At 39.9% G+C, this 15,807-nt stretch overlaps 1 long non-coding RNA gene across 1 annotated transcript; it reads right to left on the reverse strand.

The window, feature by feature from the left end:
* Positions 1–4,637: 4,637 nt before the first annotated feature.
* On the reverse strand, positions 4,638–5,685 carry LOC116053782. Its single transcript, XR_004105935.2, has 3 exons — positions 5,590–5,685; positions 5,485–5,486; positions 4,638–5,114 (listed from the first exon to the last, which is right to left on the reverse strand). It is a non-coding gene; the product is annotated as an uncharacterized LOC116053782 (long non-coding RNA).
* Positions 5,686–15,807: the final 10,122 nt, after the last annotated feature.

A 15,807-nucleotide genomic window follows, 5' to 3' on the forward strand; every position in this document is an offset into this window, starting at 1 on the left:
TCCTGTCACACCTTTATGCCTTTGCATCTTGGACGTGTTTTGATGAGCTTTTCTGTTGTTTAGACATAAAGTATTAAAGTATCCAAAGTGCACAATACTCCACTACTCCATTCAGTTGTTTACACTGAGTGCCTCCAATATGGCCGCGCATCCAGGTTACCGCCCAGAACGTGATGTCGGTGAAAACCCTCTATATTTAAGTGTTTAAAAAAATAATACACCATCTTTATGATCACTATGATTTTTTGTGATGGTCTAATGTGAACATTAGGGATGTCCCAACAAGTTTATTTGGCCCAGATGCAGTTCTGAAGCCATTCATTTTGTGTATCTGCCGATACTGAGTCCGATTCGATACTTTTGATTCGTTTTTTTTTAGGTTTTTATATAATTATGTAGCTTCTCAGTAGTGTTCCTTATGTATTCAAATCTAAACATTCACATTTTGGTCGAAGTAATTATCTTTTAGCGTCAAAATGCTGTTCCCAAGTCTTTCTAAAAATGTTTTCCTCGTCGGCGACGCAAATTAATAAAGTTTCTGAAATTCCTTACAGCTTGGCCATTTGTTTTTCACATATGCACCTTCATGTCACTATTAAGTAAATCCACACACACACACACACACACACACAGTTCTACTGTTAATTAAATGTCCCTTTTAAACTGTGATTTTATGGTGGAAATGTTATTTTAACAAAAGCAGGACAACACGTCTTACAATAAATTATTTGACTTCCAAAAATAAATTGTCATTTTTACAGTAGGATTTAAAAATAACATAACATGGTTTATTGGCATTTCTTTAATCCAATCACAATCATCGTGGGCGGTGCTAAGCTCCGGACGGAGCCACGGTGCCTCCGCTAAATAGTCTCAGGAAGGAACTTGTTTTGGTGGAACATGTGGACGTTCAAAAGTAGTTTTAGTTGTGCAACAGAAAACTCAGATTGGACAGATAGTCTAGCTAGCTGTCTGGATTTACCCTGCAGAGATCTGAGGAGCAGTTAACCATAGTCCTCACAAATCCACCGGAGGTTAGAACGCCAACACAAAGAGAAAAAGTCCAAGGCAACGGATATCCGGCCTAAATGAGTGAAATCCGACGGAATTTCCGTCGGCAACGGAGCAAACCCAGAAGTGGAACGTCGTAGATATAGACTAGGCCTTGTCAAGGGGGTAAGTGTCTCCTCACAACCCGTACCTCCTATGGCGCCATTCTGATGCTACCAAGCCATCACCTCCCGTTAGCATCCCATTGACTGCCATTCATTTTGACGTCACTTTGACAGAGAATAACTTTACATCTGAAGAGTTTAAAGACTCTATTTGTCCGTTGTTTATTTCTGAAGAAACACGACAATGTATAAAAGGCTCCATTACCTTGTAGCTCACGTTATGGCTCCGTAGCAGACGTTTTTATAAAAATAGGCTAACGATTGGGTCATAACCACGAGACTTACTGTCTCATAGTAGAGGAATTACCGTATAGTACAGGAGAAGCTCTCAGGCAGTTTGGACTTCCATTAGCTGTTTAAGTTTAATTACTAATGTTAACTATTTTCATTCATGTTAGTGATCAATAATTAGCCTGTGTCTATGTTATCTCCTTACATATACCTACGCTCTCCGTCTCTGCTAGATTGGGAATGATTGAGATTTCTCTTGGCACAGCTACCAGAAGACTTCCAACTTTCAGACAGGTTGCTCACGTCACATCTACGTCTTCAAGCTCAGTTGGAGGCTGCTCAGTAACGCTCAGCTTCTAATATCCTTCACTGGTCTCCGTCCAGAGCAACGGGATCTGTTGGTCCAGTTTATATACAGTCTATGGGCCTTGTCTATCAGAGCTCCTGAGAGCAGCTGTGGATCATCCAGCAGGGGGCGCTGCAGGACTCTTTCTACAGCAGCCCTGTGGTTCTGCAGGACTGAGACGTCTTCAGCTCTCAGCTGCTCCTCTGTGGCTCTGACTGTGTCTGAAAGAGCTGCTATCTCTCTGCGCAGAGCCTCCATCTTCTCCTTCATCATCTGACGCTTCTGCTCCTCTTCCTCCCTCACAGCAGATATCCTGGCCTCCTCTTCCTCTTCTAGAAACTGCCGAAGCTTCTTAAACTGCTCCTTAATCTTCCTCTCTGTGTGTCGGGGGTGGACCTTACACCTCTGAGGTCCGAGGGTGTTTTCAGACACAGATGATTTTGTCATGCTCTGATGTTGGTGTGAATTTGACCAAATCTAAGCAGTATTTTCAAAGTACCATGACTTTCTTTGTATTCAGCACAAGCTCAGCTAACATAGTCAGAAAGAAGTAGAGGCTGCAATCACTACTTTGGCAAGTAGAAAGCTACATGTTACTGGTTTTACTGGTCATTACAGGTATTTCAAAAGGTAAAAAGACTGGGTGAGCTATAATTTGTCAAATATAATGCTCATGAATGAAATCACTGGCAGCACACCCCAACCCTCATCCACCTTCACTGGCTCCCATTTAAGTCCTGCATCAAATATAAAATCCTCCTTCTCACCTACAAATCCCTCCATGCCCTGGCCCCACAGTACCTCTCCGACCTCCTCCATCCATACACCCCACAGGGCGATAGGGAGAAAATCAGATATCACGATATTTTTGACCAACTACCTCGATATCGATATTGCGGCAATATTCTAAGGTTGACAATTGGTGCTTTGACAAAATATCTTCACACTTCAATTTTAGGTAATCATCAGTAATGTGGATATAATGTCTAAGTGGGGAAAAGGCAAATAATAGAACAGCTAGAACAGTCTGGTAAGTTCAGAAAAGTACATCACTTTACTGTAATGCAGCCTTTAAAACCAGTAAAAGACTACACTTATGTCATATCACCAGTGTTGGGGAAGTTACTTTTAAAAAGTAATTCATTACTTTACTTAGTTACCCCCTATGGAAAGTAACTTTTTACTTTACTCGTTACTTTTACGTTACTTTTAAAAGCAGGCGTCTCTGGCAGAGACTGAAGTTAATTATCATACCTGCAAACTAGTCGCTTTTTGGCGAGAATCGCCGTTTTGAATGGGAAAATGTCATCCATGTCAATCGTGTAGATCCAAAGAGTTTTTATTTGGGGGTGGGGGTCCGAGACCCGGTGCTAATACGGCACCGGTGCTTTAACGACCGTTATCTACCAGACCGAATAGCAACGCGGATTTCAGTGCCTTATTTAGGTGCCACTTAAATGCCTGCGCTTCTCTCTGATGCTCCGAAAACGGACGTTAGAGGGAACTGAAACATCGCCGCACAGGACGCTAGTTAACACTACACCTGACAGCAGCTAACGTTAGCCTACCGTTAGCTAGTCAACACTACACCTGACAGCAGCTAACATTAGCCTACCGTTAGCTAGTTAACACTACACCTGACAGCAGCTAACATTAAACTACCGTTAGCTAGTTAACACTACACCTGACAGCAGGTAACGTTAGCCTACCGTTAGCTAGTCAACACTACACCTGACAGCAGCTAACATTAGGCTACCGTTAGCTAGTCAACACTACACCTGACAGCAGCTAACATTAGCCTACCGTTAGCTAGTTAACACTACACCTGACAGCAGCTAACGTTAGCCTACCGTTAGCTAGTTAACACTACACCTGACAGCAGCTAACATTAGCCTACCGTTAGCTAGTTAACACTACACCTGACAGCAGCTAACGTTAGCCTACCGTTAGCTAGTCAACACTACACCTGACAGCAGGTAACATTAGGCTACCGTTAGCTAGTCAACACTACACCTGACAGCAGGTAACGTTAGCCTACCGTTAGCTAGTTAACACTACACCTGACAGCAGGTAACATTAGGCTACCGTTAGCTAGTTAACACTACACCTGACAGCAGCTAACGTTAGCCTACCGTTAGCTAGTTAACACTACACCTGACAGCAGCTAACATTAGCCTACCGTTAGCTAGTCAACACTACACCTGACAGCAGCTAACGTTAGCCTACCGTTAGCTAGTTAACACTACACCTGACAGCAGCTAACATTAGCCTACCGTTAGCTAGTTAACACTACACCTGACAGCAGCTAACGTTAGCCTACCGTTAGCTAGCAGCTGGAGTAAACACAGTTAAAATGCTGACAGCTAAACGGTGTAAAAGTGTGTCTGTATTCCACTGGAGAGGATCCAACAGTCTGTAGCTGCCGTTGTCTGAAAAACAACACAGATGTTGCATTCACTTGAAATTCGCCTCGCCAGCGTCGTGCTGCATTCAAAGTTGTTGTAAAATACCCTTTTCCCATCCAGTGGTTGTTTTACAGGAATTTACTGAAATAAGCTATTGTTATTAATTATTGTTATTCCATTTTTAATAAATCATTTCATTTTGACCCTGTGGCCCTTAGCAATACACAAGCCGTTTTTTAATGTCGACTGTTGTTTTGGGCTCCTTTTTTATTTATTTTTTGTAGATCAACTTTTTATTGTTTTATATTTTTGAACAGACAAATACAATTGAACAAGATGCTCCTTTTTTTAAATATTCATATTCACAACATGCACATTCGATATCACTTAATTTGGATAAAAACGTGTGGATGGAAGCTACTAATAAGGTAGGAGGTGCAATCACTTTTTGGCAAGTGCAAAACTACATGTTACTACATATTTCAACTGGTAAAAATGACTGGATTTTGGTACACACAGAGTAGTAAAATAATGTAGAGTCATAAGGATAATTGCATGAGAGATACTTTATTTATTTTATATATAACCCAGTTGTAAATTGTAAATTACAGGCTACAGTCCGTTTTCCAAATATAGCCTAAACAAGGATACTAGACATAGGTCTACCAAACATATTCCATCAGAAACAATAGGCGCTTGCCTATAAGCCGAAAAATTTCATTCCTGGTTACGTTTATGAACACCAAACACTACTTTAGCCACAATTATGATTATTCTGTTACAAGAAACATTTAAGTTTTACAAAGACACATACCTTTACTATTAAAGGCATACTATGCAGTTTTCATTCTTGTCAAACAGCGACCCCTAGAGTCGCTGTGGAGTACTTGTATTTAACGTTACCTTTGCTGCTTTTTAGCTCTCGCCAACGAGTGAAAGCCTGACTGAGTGGGACTCCTATCCGGCTCCTCACGCGATCGGTTTTTCATTTTCTTTTCCTCGACTCTTCCAACCGCGCTTTCATTTACGTAAACGTAAAACATCTTTTGCCCAAAATGTTTTTTCTGTGAAAGGAGCCAATCTGTGGAACTGGCTTCCTACAAATATAAAGACTCTTACTAAAATGTCCACCTTTAAAAAAAAACTATCAAAAGCATGGTTCATACAGCAGCAGCAGTGTGATCATGCCATATGAAATGTATAGCTGTGTGTATGTGAGGTGTGCATCTGTGTGAGTTTGTGTGAATGTGTTTATTTACTACATTTATTTTTATTGCTGCTAACTGGTTTCTGGACATTTCTATTGTATTCACTGTAAAAATTTGACTCCTTTATTATTTTAACTGTTAAAAGCCCTTCTAGGGACAGGTGTCCCTATTCAAATAAACAACAAATAAATAAAATTTTCTTCGGCGACTCTGCCATGATTCACGTCTGAAATGCGTGCTAGTGTCTTCCATAGAGGCTGCTTCTTATATGTTGTTGATGTATGTGACGTTGTGCCGTAAAGCAAGTCGTGATTCTCTCAAACCTGCATTGCTGGTTTTGCAAGCGGCTTCCCCCTCTGCTTTGCTATCGGGATGATTTGTCCAACTATGAGTTCGTTTACCATCGAAATTACTTCGAAGCTGTTATATTAAGGTACAAATCCTGCATAGTATGCCTTTAACACGGACATAGCAGTCTTGCCATTCACATTAACGTACAGTGTGTGTATTTACACTTTATGAATGTTTGATCCAGAGAAAATCAGCTGTAGACCTATACAAACTGGGTAATACAGCTTTAACATGCTGAGCTGGCTCCCGCAGACGCTTAAACAAAGTGTCTCCCCTGTTCTTTCTGACCACGGTCGGAAATCTGTAGCAAAAAAAGTTAACCCTCCTGCCATGTAATTAAAGAGAAGTTTTATTAAGTTTTTAAGTGGCCTAAGTCACAAAAGGATGTTTAGAAATTAACCTTAGTCACTTTATTCTTATATGTTACATAATTGACAGACAGCGTTCTATGTATGTCAACAGGCATCTATTGCCAAAGCCTTTTTGCCTGAAATGATTCACAAATATCATATATTGTGTATTTAAGTTTTTTGTGTTTTCCCAAAAACTACAAAATATGACTTATTCCAACAGTTTAATAGGGCGACAATATCTAAATAAACCTTAAATGAGTAATTTTGTATTGAATTTGTCTTGCTTTCATATAGCATTACAGTTCATAACATTAAAATGTTCCCAACGTATTCCCCCAAAAGCACAACCTACCCCGCACCAGGGGCAAGTTGTGCCACGAGACCACTTTTTTCCCAAAGCTATATTTCTGAAACAATTTATTTCAGATCCAAAGTTATTGTTCTCAGGGATGCACCACATCCTGAAATATATGTACATCCTTAAGTTGAAGGCATTACTGTCATGGCCTCACTTTAAAGTCACTTTGAGTAAAAACTGGCACAACTCACCCCACTTTCCCCTATGTGAAAAAAACTACAAAGTTTGCTATGCCAAAAAGAACGTTAATCTCGTGATAAAACAATTGACGCCGTTAAAATGCGTTTTAACAACGCGTTTAACTGACAGCACTAGTATTAATCGATCAAAATTCTTACTGTAAGTTAACGGTTAGACAGATAATAATAGTGTCCCTATCGGACGTGTATTAAACCAATATCCAACAGAAGTGTAACCAGATCATTACCGGTTGTTGAAGGTGTGAGAAAGGTTTAAGGCGTGCCAGGTCTCAGCTGTCACAACAGGGTAAATGTGCACTCTTTACAAATTTACAATATTCTCAGGCCAAATAAGTGACTATTATTTTAAACAATTCTCAGTTACTGTGCATAAAGTGATATCAGGTTGGGTCATTCATTTAGAGCAGGGGTGTCAAACTTAACTTCACTAGGGGCCACACTGGAAAATAAGAAATACATTAAGGGCCAGACATGTTTACTTTATTGATATGCTTTAATCAAAAAAGTCACATATCTTTGACTGTATTATTGCATGTGTCATAGTCTTCTCACTTACAGTTTGGTTGACATAAAGTCCTAAAGAAGTCAGGATAAAGTTCCTCAGCCGTCATAGAAAAAAAGCGCCCAAAAACGTCGGAAAAAGTGACAAATCGTCCAAAGAAAAATGACAACGTCAGAAAAAGCGACCAAAATCTAGGTGGGCCAATATGTTTTTTTCACATTCACCATACCCCCACATCATCACATACCCTTCACCATACCCCCACATCATCACATACCCTTCACCATACCCCCACATCATCACATACCCTTCACCATACCCCCACATCATCACATACCCTTCACCATACCCCCACATCATCACATACCCTTCACCATACCCCACATCATCACATACCCTTCACCATACCCCCACATCATCACATACCCTTCACCATACCCCCACATCATCACATACCCTTCACCATACCCCACATCATCACATACCCTTCACCATACCCCACATCATCACATACCCTTCACCATACCCCACATCATCACATACCCTTCACCATACCCCACATCACATACCCTTCACCATACCCCCACATCATCACATACCCTTCACCATACCCCACATCATCACATACCCTTCACCATACCCCACATCATCACATACCCTTCACCATACCCCACATCACATACCCTTCACCATACCCCCACATCATCACATACCCTTGACCATACCTAGAGATTGGCATGGGGTACTTTCCATAAAATCATCTCTCAATGCAAATCAAACCAGCTATCAGGCTAACTGAAATAAAACCATGTTAATCTCTAGGTATGGTGAAGGGTATGTGATGAAGTGGGGGCCAAGGGAACTTTATCAGGATGCATAGTATCCTGGATCCATGAAATAACTGGCCTTTCAAAATAAAAGTCTGCCTGCCTCTATGGGAATTTAACATAGGGGTGTACTGACTTATGCCCCCTGTATTTTAAGGAAGAACATTTATTTATTTACGATACATTATTCATTCACAAAGAAAATTGGTGTCCTTAAAGATTGGATTTTTCCTCATTTTTTAATTAAGGCATTAATGGATGGCTGGATGGATTAAGATTTTTTTTATTCCTCTTTTTAGTCAACTTTAGCATGGGGGTACTAATTTGTTCACATGACTGTATTTAGCTGCAAATGAACCCCTTAGAACCTTTTTGACCCAATATGAGCAACCCAACCGTGTGTTTACAGAAACAACCCATCACTTTTTTGTGTGCAGTATCCCAAGCAATTACTTCCATTATGCAACATTTCCAAAGCCAAAGTTAAGTACTAATTTAGGAGTGTCCTCTTTAGGTGGACAGTAAGCTTGTGGAGGTCGTAGTCTGACTGCGTTCTGCCACCTACATTTCATTTTTGCTTTTCTCTAAACCACAACCATGATCTTTCCGTAATCGTGGCCTCACCATACCTTGGACGTAATCTGGTGTTTTGCAGAATCGTGCGATATTGGCTTTCTTAGGTGGTGACAGGGTTGATATTTACCCTGTGACGATGTGGCTCATAGTTGGAGTGAGCAGGGTCATGGACAATACAACTCAGTGAGCCAAACACGCCATCGTTAAGGTAGTACATCATCATTCTGCCAAGGCTGTTTTCCTCACCGTCTGGAAGAAATACATGCACAATAATTAATTGTTCCTCTCCAGATCCTTTTAACTTGACCCAACATGCCAATGCCAACTTAGACCGTCTTAAATCAAGTGGCAATTCATCAGCTTCCACCAGTAGCGCATTAGTAGGGGTCGTTTTCATTGCACCTATACTGATTCGCAAAGCTCTGAACTGTATTCTGTCCAGTTTTTCTAAAATAGTCTTGGCTGCTGCTCCATAAACCATGCATCCATAATCAATACACGATCATATTAAGGCTCTATAAAGATCAAGCAGAGAGGGTTTATCTGCTCCCCATTGATAACCGGAAACGGACCTCATGAGATTCAGTACCTTTTTGCATTTTGTTTCAACCTGTTTAACATGATTCCTCCATAAACATTTCTCATCAAGCCACAATCCAAGATACTTGAACTCTTTCACTCTTACCATATTTTGTCCATACAATGTAAGCTGAACATCATTAACCCTTCTCTTTCTGGTAAAGAACATATAACATGACTTTGCAACCGACATCTTAAATCCCCAATTATATGACCATCTTTCAACTTCTAATATAGCACTCTGTAATCTATTAATCACGTCTAATGTTTTTCCCTCTTTTCCATATAGCCCCATCATCAACATAAAGTGATGACCCAATATCTCTACCAACATTTATAAAAATATCGTTTATCATGATATTAAACAGAATAGGGCTTATAGCGCTACCTTGAGGAACACCATTTACTATACGGAAATCATCCGATACAGCATCTCCAACTTTAACACAGAATGTTCGGTTAGACAAGAAGTCCAAAACCCAGTTTTTCCTGAGACCCAGCCCAATGACTTATGTCCACTGTAGTGGACATTTGAGTTTCATCCCTCTCCTTGGAATCTTTTGTGCAAGTCTCTTAATTCCTGCTGTACTGTACAGAGGACATCCTGGGCTTTTCAGTGATATGTTATTTGATTGGCTGGGAGGCCGGGAACCGCCTCTATCTTTCAATCCAAAATGGACGGCATAGGAACAAGCACATTTTATGGAAAGATAAGAGGTGAGTCAAATATTGTTTGTCTATGGTTTTGTTACTATGACAATCATATATTTTCTTGTTCATTAAGGTGTTAGGAATCATATATTTAGTTCTGATAGCAACTACATTGTGTATCTTTTGAAAAATTTGCCATTTTATGAATGTCAATTATAGTGGACATCAGGACTATCTTCATGTAAACAATGACTCCACATTGTCGTAGGAAACAGAACTGCAGCAGAAAGAATTCTTTACCAAATAGTCGAGGGAGATTCAGATTTGGAGTTGTCAGATGATGAGAGAGATGAGGATGAGTTTCAACCAGTGATAGAAGACGGTGATGAAGAAGAGGAAGACGATGCAGAAGGCTCAGTTGAAGGGACAGATGCAGACACAGACACAGATACAGACAGGGATGAGCAGGAAACTCGTCGCCCATTGTGGGCCAGGAGTAACATGTATGTTTGATGCAGTTCCACAATTTTAAATTCAGCTGCATTGAGTATTTAAACTGTTATTATTTATCATTTATTATTCTTTTTTCCTTCATATCAGATTTGCACCTGTGTTACCTGGCCTTCCTGTGTGTCAAGATGACCCTACAACACGGGCAGACTGGAGTCCAATTGAATACTTTTCACAGTACATTGACAACAAGGTCTTTGAAGATTTGGCAACATACACAAATCAAAAAGAGCTGCAAAGCAGAGGAGTGTGTATGAACACTACGCCACAAGAAATAAAAATCTTCTTTGGCATTTCAGTCCACATGGCCTGCCTTGGCTATCCCAGAATTAAAATGTTTTGGGCCAAAAAAACTAAAGTGCCAGTCATAAGTAGCAAAATGACTAGGGATAGATTCTTCAGGATAAGAAACTCCCTCAAGATTGTCAATGACCTGGCTGTAACAGAGGAAACAAAGAAGGCAGATATTCTTTGGAAAGTCAGGCCAATACTCGATCGTGTGAGACAAGGTTGTCTCAGCCTTGCAAAGCCAGAAAGGGTCTGCATTGATGAGCAAATCATCCCATTCACAGGCCGTTGTCCAGTCAGGCAATATGTTCCCGGCAAGCCAAACCCTACTGGCCTAAAGGTCTTTGTCCTCGCATCCCCAAATGGTCTGATGCTTGATTTTGAAGTCTACCAAGGGAAGAATACCTTTACAGTCCAAAGGTTAGGAGTTGGAGCTGCAGCAGTTCTACGCATGGTTGAATCTGTTCCAACAGGAAGCCACATATTTTTCGACAGGTACTTCACAACCATAGATCTGTTGGACACATTGCTTGCAAAGGGCCTTCCTGCAACTGGAACTATAATGAAGAACAGTGTCCCAAAGCTCTGCCAGTAGACAAACAGTTGAAAAAAGAAGGGAGAGGAACATCAGTGTCAGTGGTCAGAAAGAGTCCTGAGCTGGCCATCACAAAATGGTTCGACAACAAACCAGTGCTCATGGCATCCACTGTACATGGGAAAGACCCGGAAGACATCTGTACCAGATGGTCCAAGAAAGAAAAGCACCTGGTCCAGGTTAAAAGACCAGCAGTAATTAAGCAGTATAATGACAACATGGGTGGCGTGGATCTTTGTGATCGCATGCTTAGCTTCTATCGTATGTGAAGCAGGACCAAGAAATGGACATCACGTGTGATCAGTCACTTCTTTGATGTTGCCATCACAAACTCCTGGATACAATACAAGTCTGACAGCAAAGCTCTGCACAGACCATCCAAGAACACACATCAGTACCTGGACTTCAAATTAGTCCTAGCTGAAGAGCTGTTGGAGAGTCCGGAACTGGATAACAGCTGTGAAGAGAGTGAGGATGAGTATGAGCCACCATCTAAAATGAGGATCCCACAACCAGAGCCATCTGTGCGCAGACTAGGAGCCACGCACATGCCTGAGATGATGGATACCAAGCATGCAGAAAGATGCAGAAATAAGGGCTGCAAGAGCAAGACGTACATGAGATGTACCAAATGCAAGATGTTCCTCTGCATTACCAAAAAGAGAAATTGCTTCCAGGACTATCACCACTAACAAAGAACATACCAACAACAAAATGAAGAGTGAAGGAAAAAACTAGATTGGATTCAGTTCGACAGAAGGAAAAAATCCCCAAAAAAAATCAGTTTTGCATTAGTTCTATGTTCATTGTTCAAATAACGCTAAAAGGATTCAAGGGGACCAATAAAAGGATACGGACATAACAAAGTTAATAACAAAAACAAACATTAATAGTAAAGATATCCTTGCAAAAGGAAAAGATTCAAGAATGATAAATGTGTCTATTTTATAATTAAAATGTCTGTATTCTTGGATAATAATCAATTTACAGCCCAAAATGTATGTATTATTAGTTAAAAAAAAACTCTATAATCTGGTAAAGTTTGTATCTACCAAATATGTCTGTTTTCGTACTCAAATGAACCTGTTGTCCACTACAGTGGACATGCTGTAAAATAAAAATAAAAAATTAAAATGTGTAAATTGTAGAATGTTTTTTTTAACCCTAAACAGGTATGGCATCACAAAAAATATGATTAGGAAAAAACTTATTTTCCTTGGTTCTCAGGAGGATATAGCCTTCCACCAATACCCATTTCATGCAATTTAATCAACAAACCTTCTCTCCACATTGAATCGTAAGCTTTCTCAATATCAAAAAACACTATAGCCATGACCTCTTTCATCCTAACCGCCTTTTCTGCCTCATTGCTAACTTTAACTAAAGCGTCCACCGTAGATCGTCCTTTACAGAATCCACTTTGATATTTATTCAATAGTCCCTTTTGCTCTAAATAAAATGTCAATCTATAGACAATCATCTTTTCCATCCATTTACACATATGCGAAGTCAAGGCTATAGGCCTGTAGTTTCCTGCATTAGTCATGTCTTTACCAGGTTTACCAAAAGGTAGTATCAAAGCACTTTTCCAACTATCTGGCAGAACACCTTCACTCCATATCTTATTAAACAGTTTCAATATAAGTGCTAAGACTTCATCTGGCAATTGTCTAAACATAGCATAGCTTAGTTGATCTTGACCAGGAGCAGTACATCCACTTCCCTCCAGGACCATTTTTTAACTCATTCAATGAAAAGTCCATATCAATTGCCGTCCCAGTATTATCTTTTTTCTTTGTTACATCACTATTAGATCTTAAAATATCCCTTTTCCGTTGTTTATGTATTTCATCCAACTGACTCCCACTATGTACACTCGCAAACGTCTTACCTAGTAATACAGCTTTCTCCTTATTTGTAATTGCCAGGGAATCTCCATCAATCAACACTGGGATTTTAGCAGGTTTTCTTTTCCCACTCATCTTTTTAATCATTGCCCAAATGTCACCCAATTTAACCTCCCTACCAATGGAGGAACAGAATTGCCTCCATGCATTCTTCTTAGATGACTTAATTATTTTCCGTGCCATAGCTCTCTTTGATAGTCAATCAGAGTATCTTGACTGAAATGCTTTCTAAGAATTCTGAATGCACGATTTCTTTCTTTTACAGCATTTTTACAGTCAATGTTCCACCAGGGAACTACTTTCTTTTCCCCCATTCACTGTGCTCTTAGGGATGCATGATGTTGCTGCACTAATAATCATGGAAGTCACTGCTACTGCGCAGCCATTTACCTCTCCCTCTATCGATATACGTTCAGCATACTCAATACAAAGTTCTCTGAATTTTTCCCAGTTAGCTTTAGGAAAAGACCATCTCTCTATTACATAACCCTCCTGAACACACATATCAAAGTTCATCGAACACAATATTGGAAAGTGATCACTCCCTATGTTGGTATCATTCCTCACATTCCATTCACATAGGTCACTCATATGTACAGAGACTAAAGTAAGATCTAAACAAGAAACCGAATTTCTAGAAACATTAACCCTGGTACCTCTTCCATCATTAAGGCAAGTAAGTGACTTCTCCTCAAGTAGTTCTTCAACTACTTCCCCATTAGTGTCTGTATGATCACTTCCCCACAGAGAATTGTGAGCATTAAAATCTCCACACCAAACTTCTCTTCTATCAACACTGTTTGAGATCTCATGAAAAGTTTGCATAGACAAATTCTTGCACGGATTATAAAAATTGATTATTTTGATATTGCCTCTGGGACTACACATTTCTACTACTACACATTCATACTCATCTGGAACAATTATTCTCCTATATGCTAAAGTATCCTTAATAAATGTCACACATCCTCCACCTTGCTTTCCAAGTCTATCACATCTAACCGAACTGTAACCTGGTAGGACAAAGTCTAAATGTGGTTTCAACCAAGATTCTTGAATACACACAACATTCGTTCTAACTTCCATATCTGTTACAACCTTCTTAAACTCTTGTCCATTTGCAATCAAACTTCTGGCATTCCAGTGTAGGATGTTAAACACCATAAAGAGGCTATTCACCTTAACCCCCATGCTTCTTCTTCTTCTTCTTCTTTGGGATTTTACGGCAGCCGGCATCCAAAAAGTTGCATTGCTGCCATCTATGGAACTAGCACCGCAGTGCATTATATCCTGTTATACAGTCCAGTGTCTATTCAAAATTTAAACAAACAACGTTTTCCCCTCCCACTTGATCCTACTTCTAAAATACTCTTCAGAGATACTTCTTCCAAACCAATTTCTCGCAATTCTCTGAGTAGATCTAGTCTTTGTCGGTCATAATTTCAACAAGAAATCAAAACATGATGCACTGTCTCAGGTTCCTGACATGAACACAAACCACTCTGATGTTTACCTAAAATAAATAAAGTGCTGTTCAGCAATGTGTGACCAATCCTCATTCTAGAAATAATAACCTCTTCCTTACGTCTACTGTCCCCTCTTTTGCAAACATTAACTGAGTCAGTGACTTTCCTAGAAATGACCCCCATGCTTAGGTGGCCAGAGGCTTATATATGTTAAGCCCCTCCTACTAGACCAACCAACTCTTAATTGTTTCAATTATCTCTCAATTATGTTACCATTTACAGATTTAGAATTTCACGCTAGTTTCTACAATAAACAAATAACAGACTCTTGAAAAAAATCATTTTCCACTCATCTTACTTTAGAAAACACCGAAACTTACACATTTTCAACTAGAAAATCTACCCTCACCTATGATCCACATACATGGTATCTTCCACCATCAGCGCACCTGTGTGTGATTGCTGTAGGCCCTATATGACGCAGCACTTTGCCTCAGCTCTGGTTCAGACCCAGGGACTGGAGAGGAGAAAGAGTTCGAAATAATGGTTAAGTAAGTTTGTTGAAAAATAGAAATGACTGAAATGAATAAACTGAACTGACTAAACTAAACCAATGTAATGTGGTATTTTTGGTAACAGATTTACTGAATGATATGTATAAAAGTGTGACTGCAAATTAATTGTCAGAGTTCTTGGTGACCTGAGTAGGTTTACCATGTGCCATCCAAAAGTGACAGGGCCTTTGTCACAAACACCAAAGCAATAAGCGCTGTGACTAAATACACTTGTTGACTGACATGACACCATTGTAGCCTATTCATATCATACTATCAATCCAGGCTAAAGTCAATGATATTAATAATGCATGCATATTGCTTCCTCTAAAGTTTAGGTTGTGGTCGACTAGCGGGGCCTGCTTTGGTTATTTGATAAACTGATCAACATTGATTGTGATTGGTGGTTGGCTGTGCATGCAGAGCCTGCATGTCACACACTAGCAACAAACCAAGTATCCAAGTACACTTCAATCAGTGTAAATTACGTTATATCAGAGACAGACTGCTGTTGTAGATTGGTGTTACATTTCCAGCGTCGCGGCTCCGAACCGTAAAGTTAGTTGGGACAGACGCCTTGTTTCTTTAGGCTAACTATATTAGCTTTAGCCTGGCTGGTAGCAGCTTTCTGTGGTGAAAAATGGCCAGGCCGTGCGCTTGCGACTTACAGTGACTTACAAAGATACATAACAGCTACAAGTGTATGCACTATACAGGATTTACCC

This window comes from Sander lucioperca, chromosome 6 (assembly GCF_008315115.2).
Source record: "Sander lucioperca isolate FBNREF2018 chromosome 6, SLUC_FBN_1.2, whole genome shotgun sequence".
Classification (NCBI taxonomy): domain Eukaryota; kingdom Metazoa; phylum Chordata; class Actinopteri; order Perciformes; family Percidae; genus Sander; species Sander lucioperca.